A 6,729-nucleotide genomic window follows, 5' to 3' on the forward strand; every position below is an offset into this window, starting at 1 on the left:
GTGGCTTCATTAAGAGACTCAGGCTGTGACCCCCATCTATCTCAATCTGTCCATACTTTTCCCCTGCCCTTCCTCCCTCACCCAGCTTATCTCGGGAACTGAACCATCTCTTTTTTTTTTTTTTAACAGAATTTATTGACATTTTCATAATATAACACAAACCCAACCCCACACCTACAAATACCAAAACAAATACATATACACATAATGTCAGGATTCTTCTTCTTATCTATATACTTTACAAGAAAAAAAAAATTTCTAGTTCTGAATCTTGACGTTTGACTTCCCCCGCCTATACACCTTCGGTTTTAAATCAATATACTATTATCTAAACAACTTTTCTCTATAAAAAATTTAACTTTACTTAAAAAGAAAAAAAACACCATTGTCTTAATCTTTGCGTTATAACCTAAATCTTAACCAAGTATTCTTATAGCTAAACTTATTTCTTCTATTCTTTATCATGCTGCTTATAACTTAAAATTCAATATCTCCTTACTTATTTAAAATAAACTTATAATTAACAGACTTCACACTCCGATTTCGGATACCATGGCAGACCATTCAGATTATACATTTAAGGCTTCAACCCACTCCCCCTCTGTCCATTGTCTTTTCCTGTCTTTCTCCACAGCCAAATCTCCCATTGTCTTCCTCTGAGTGTCCACAGATCCAGGCAGCGTCCACCTCAAACCCAGCATCGAGCCTCAGGGCGTTCCACATCTCCATTCTGGGCGATTCTTTTGCTCCTTCTTCTTGTAGAAATCTTAATTCCATGTCCCTTGCCCCCGAGCTGCCACCTCGGGGTCTGGATATTGTAAATTTTCCTGTTTCAGGTTCCTTTTCCATTTGCCCAGCCATTTCCAACCATCCTCCAAGCGCCCCTTCCAGCTCTTTGCCAAGGCTTGATTCCATTGTGTAGAACTTTTGAAAAGCCTCCTCTGTGGAAAGTACATCCTTTTTATGAATAATTCCACTCAAGACCTGTAGTTTCCGATTAAGCAATTCCATCTGCAAAATAGTAAGCATTTCCTCATCCCTTAAATCAGCGTTCGATGCCAGTGCGATCACAAAGTCCAGCATTTTGAGAGAGAGGGTGAGTATCAGATTTCAGTTCCTGTCTCTTCCTTCCTTTGTCTCAATTTTTCCCACGACAAACCAAGTCGCCGCCATTTCTCCGAAGCCGGAGTATAAAGACCAAAACTTCACACGGAGATATTTTTTCCCCAATTAACCCCCGAAGGGAGATCTCAACAGACTCAGTTTTCAAATTCCAAGTACTTTCTATAATTGTTGTAGCAGCAGTCACTTAAAGGGTTAATCTCTTTCTCCACTCGAAGGGAGGGAGGCGGGCTGCCTTTCTTCTTTCCCCCAGAGCATTCCAGAAATACAAAGAGTCAATCAATTACTCATAGCCTCTGGGTTCTTATCAGCTCCTTGATGACAGGTAGAACTTAGACGCTCATCACAGGCTTTGCCGCCGCATTTCCATCCCGGTTGGGGCATGTCCCCTAAAGCCCGGCTCCGTAGTCCCTTCACCCCCACTCCCCCTTTACAGGGGGCGCGGGGGAAGGGTTCAGAGCCACAACGGGCACAGCCGGGGAGCCCAGGGCACGGGACGCTCTTCCCGCACCCCAACCGGAGCCCCGCTATGCGGCTGCAGGGCTCCTAACCCCCGGGATGAGGTGGGTGCTTCGCAGCCGAAGCAACCCACGACCACCCATAATGGCGTCAGCCGCCGGAAGCCGGGAACTGAACCATCTCATGGCTATTAGGGGAGCCCCATTGTGGTCTAAACCACTGAGCCTCTTTGGGCTTGCTTATTCGAAGATTGGAGTTTGAATCCATGTGACGGGGTGAGCTCCCATTGCTCTGCCCCAGCTTCTGGCAGCCTAGCTGTTTGAAAGCACACCAGTGCAAGTAGATAAATAGGTACCGCTGCGGTAGAAAAGTAAACTGCATTTCCATGCGCTCTGGTTTCCATCACAGTGTTCCATTGCGCCAGAAGCAGTTTAATCCTGCTGGCCACATGACCCGGAAAGCTGCCTGTGGACAAACGCTGGCTCCCTTCACCTGAAAGCAAGATAAGTGCCGCAACCCCATAGTTGCCTTTGACTGGACTCAACCATCCAGGGGTCACTTTCATTTTCATTTTATTTTATTTATTTACCTTTTATACATTCAAAGCAATATCATGCCACTTCAAACATTCATGGCTTTCCCCCAAGAATTCTGGGTGAGCCCTGTAGTTTGATAAGGAGCTAAGAGTTGTTAGAAGACCCCTCTTTCCCTCACAAAGCTACCATTCCCAGAGCAATTTATATATCAATCCCTCTTCCCATGGAACTCTGGGAATGGTAACACTATGAGGGGAATAGGGCTCTCTACTAACACCTCTCAGCACCCTCAACAAACTACAGCTCCCAGAATTCTTTGTGGGAGCGTCAGTGAGAGAGAAGGTGCACATATCCCCTAAGATAGCCTGCTGCTCTAGGGCACAGTGAAGGATGCTGTTCCATCACAAGGCAGTCGGGAGGAATTAAGACTCAGTGTACCTTTAAACCGAAATATACTAATTCACACTTTTTGAAGAAATACTCAAACTGAAACACAGCCATCTTTTGAAATCTGCACTTACCCAATTTTTGCAAATGCAGCTCCCCAACCAATGTTTGCAAAAATGCAACTATTAGGGGAAAGTGTGTATAAAATTGAAAATATCAGTGTAAAATATTATACGACAATCCATTTTATTAGGGGGGGTGGCCTTCAAAAATATGTACATTTAGTAAAAACTGCGTATAAAAAATGGGTTTGTTGGGAGAAATCTGCACTAAAATGCTGATGACCTTTCATGAGGATCTTTTTGAAATTGCAAATCGCTGCAAAATGTGCAGAACTGAATTTAAGATGGGGGGGAATGAGAAACTGAGAGCAATAAAAATTACAGATCTTCCTGTCCCTAATCCATCCCTATCTGTCCCTATCAGTCTAGGTGGCTTCTGTACCAAGAATGGTGAACACCCACCCACACGTATATGCCATTATCTACTTTGGTTTAGATCAGAGGCAGTTTTAGGGGAGTGCAACCGGTTTGATCACACGGGATGCAGAGCCTTGGGGGCACCCTAGGACAAGGGTTGGCAAGATTTTTCTCACCTGGGCCAGTTTACTCCAGCGGAGGTCCCTCCGTGGGCTGGATCGTGCGTGTACCCCTGCCCTAGGAGAAGCCACAACTATTATTTAGAGTGTGAGAGATCAAGGTTGCTGCTGGAATTTGAGACCCCAAGGTCTGCCACTGGAGGTGTGGAACCTTTATGCCTTAGGGCAGGGATAGGCAGCCTAAGGCCCATGGGCCAGAAGCGGCCCACGGGGGTCGTTTAACCAGTCCAGGAGCTGCCCCCAAACTGAGCCGCCCGCTCAGCGAGTCCCCACGTGCTGCGCTAAACCAACGCAGCCCGGGTATTCGCTTCCGCAGCGCCTGAAATCACGTCTGCGCAGATGCCGAAAATCGTGTCTGCACAGACACAGATGCCAGAAATCTGGAACGCATGCAATCCGGCCCACGGAGGGATCTCCGCTGGAGTGAACTGGCCCAGGCGAGGTAAACCTTGCCGCCCCCTGCCTCAGGGTCAATTGTGGCTCTCTAGGTCTTGCTCCCCCAAACCACACCCACTCTTCCAGGCCACGCCCCTCAATAGCACCTTGCTTCCAATCATCCTTGAGGATTTTTGCCAGGCAGAAATGTGTCCTCGAACTCTGATCATTCTGCTTCCTTGTGTGGATGGAGAATGCATATGAGAGAGAGGATTGTGTGCATACCCTCCAACATTTCTCCAATGAAAATAGGGACGACCTATTCCATAATATTAATTTCATTATTTGTACCCCGACCATCTGACTGGGTTGCCCCAGCCACTCTGGGTGGCTTCCAACTGATATCAAAACATAATAAAACAGGGCTGCTTTCAGATGGGTCAGGAATCAGATAATTCCATACCCTCTAACATTTCTCAGATGAAAATAGAAATTCCTAAGTGGAACATTCCTGGATCAAATCAGAAACCAGGGCAGCTTCTGTGAATCTGGGACTGTCCCTGGAAAATAGGGACACTTGCAAGAGTATCTCTCCCTCTCTCTCTCCCTCTCTCTCTCTCTCTCTCTCTCTCTCTCTCTCTCTGTGTGTGTGTGTGTGTTGAAACTACCCAATGTACTAAGGTAAAATTTGCATTCATTCCTCTGCCCACTTTTGTCTCTGGCACCAAACACCACGGGAACACTGCCTAGAAGGGAACATAGCCCTCTGGTGAAAAAAAAGGCTCCCTGTCCCTGCTTTAGGCAGCAAATGTCTTGTTTCAGCCCTGGCCACGGCTGCCGTCTCAGCTGTAGTTCTCTGTTCCCTGCTCTTGAGAGCAGTGCTGCTGGCACCTCCAAAGAAAAACGGTTGCGCTTGTGGATCTCAGTTTGGAAGATGAGCAAAAGGCAGCATGTGCCTCCCCCACCCCCGCCTTGGACCCAGCATCACATCCCATCATCTCAACTTGAGCAGAGACCGGAGAGCCTGCTCAATATTTCATGACGCGTCTCCTGGCGGCCTTCGTAAGTCACATTCCCTCTCTCTGCCACTCTGCATTTCTTTCCATGCCCTTGCTCCTCTCGGCAGCAGGAGAACCAGGGAGGGGACGGTCGGAGGCTGTGCACCCACGTACCTTTAAAACACATTCCTCCTCCATCCGCCCAAAGAATCCCAGGAATGTTGCTGATCCCGTAAAGAACTACATTTCCCAGCAACCTTGACAAACTATTGTTCCCAGGATTGTGGGTGTGTGGCTGTGTGCATTTGCTTGCTTGGGATGTGCTTCAAAGGTTTGTTGTGTACACAACCAGAGTTTAACAAAGATGTAGCTCAGGCATAGGCAAACCTGGCGCTCCAGATGTTTTGGGACTACAACTCCCATCATCCCTGGCCACTGGTCCTGTTAGCTAGGGATGATGGGAGTTGTAGTTCCAAAACATCTGGAGGGCCGAGTTTGCCTATGCCTGAATATTAAGAGTAAACCGCTCCACACCCCCCCCACCCCACCTCCTTTGCTAAGATACTAGCATTTTTCTAAGATACTAGCATTTTTCAACAGCAGGGCTGGGGGGAAGTTAGATCAGAATCTACTGGCAGATCGCTGGGTGATCTGTTGCGGATAGGTAAGGGTCTCTGATTCTGACAACTAAAAGCTTTCCCCCCCCCCAACCCACCCCCAAAATTAAGCTGCTCGGGGGAAATTAGGAACATAGCTTCTGTATACCGAGTCACATCATGGTTGCATCTAGGTGAGTACTGCCTACCCCGGGTGTGGGGAACTTCTGGCTTGTGGGCCAATTTGGCTTGGGATGCCATTTTCTCCAAACCGCCCCCACCCCAAAATGTCATATATGATGTCAGGTGTGGGGCAGGTAGAGACATGGCTGCACTGCACAGCTGATCACTGCAGAAAGGAGTGTTGAAGTCACTGCTGGATCAAGCCTGCTAAGATCAGCTGTGCAACCAAGTTCTGCGAGGGGTAGCCTGCAGTTGCAAGGATTTTTTTTGATGAGGGAAGGCGTGTACAGAGCTAGAATGTTGACCTGTTGGGAAAATAAACAATCCAGGTACAGTACAGCAAATGTCCTATATGTTCCTTGCAAAGCAGTCATAATTAACCAACCAGATCTTCAGAATTCCTTAAAGAAAATGGAGTTTGCAGTCCATATTTTCAAGGGTGGGTTGTTGTTTTTTGCCTCTGAAGCAGCCAACCAAGGATTTAATCGCCAGTCATTAAGACAAATATAGTGGATTATGTAGACATACCAAGATAATGAGGTTTGTTATTTTGAGGGCGCCCATCATCTTGATGAGGTCAACACAGCGATGAGCGACCCACAGGACAGTGGCACCATAGTTCTTCAACTACAGAGGATTATGAATCAAACAGAACCAGCCATGTACACTTACTGCTCACTTTGCCACAAAATTACACTGATATGCATCTGGGAAGTTACGTATCCTATATTATAGTCCTGTATTTGAATGAGTCCTGCCTGGTCCAAGTCAGCTTTTAAGATAAAGCATCCTAAAAAAGGAGAACCATAAACTTGAAGTTGTCCAGAGAATGAGCAGGCACACAGTTCACCTCTTTGCAGTTTCCTCCACTGCGGTGAGATATATTGCATTACTATTGAGATTCTAGCAATTATTTCTAAAATTGCATCTGTGCATCTACACTTCTTTATGCAAGCCGGTGTCCCCTTTTGCCTTCTTCCTTGGCAATGTGGTGTAACCCACTGGAGTCATTGCAACAGACTGAAACTGCTCCAGCCTCAACCAGCAGAGGGGAGCAATGCGTCTGTCCCTACTTAGATCACTGATGGGTGGGTAAAGAAGGCTGGGTTCTGTTTTGATGTGGAAGCCAGGCACTAAAAAGTGCTTTTGAGCATCTCATACACTGTTTGAATCAAGTATGATTTGCGTTTAAAAATATGAAACACAGAAGACGACGATGACGACGATGATGATAACAGAATATAACAAAACAGAGCGAAACATCAGACATATATTTGACATCTGACAGGCAGTGGTGGAGGAAGAGGAGTGTGGGGGGAGCACACCGCCCCTGGTAGCATGATCCCGGTGGGGTGCCATCGTGGCTGCCCCCCTGCCCATGCTGGGTGCCACGCTCCGCAGGCGGTGTGCCATGC

This window comes from Lacerta agilis, chromosome 13 (genome assembly GCF_009819535.1).
Source record: "Lacerta agilis isolate rLacAgi1 chromosome 13, rLacAgi1.pri, whole genome shotgun sequence".
NCBI classification, from domain to species: Eukaryota; Metazoa; Chordata; class Lepidosauria; order Squamata; family Lacertidae; genus Lacerta; species Lacerta agilis.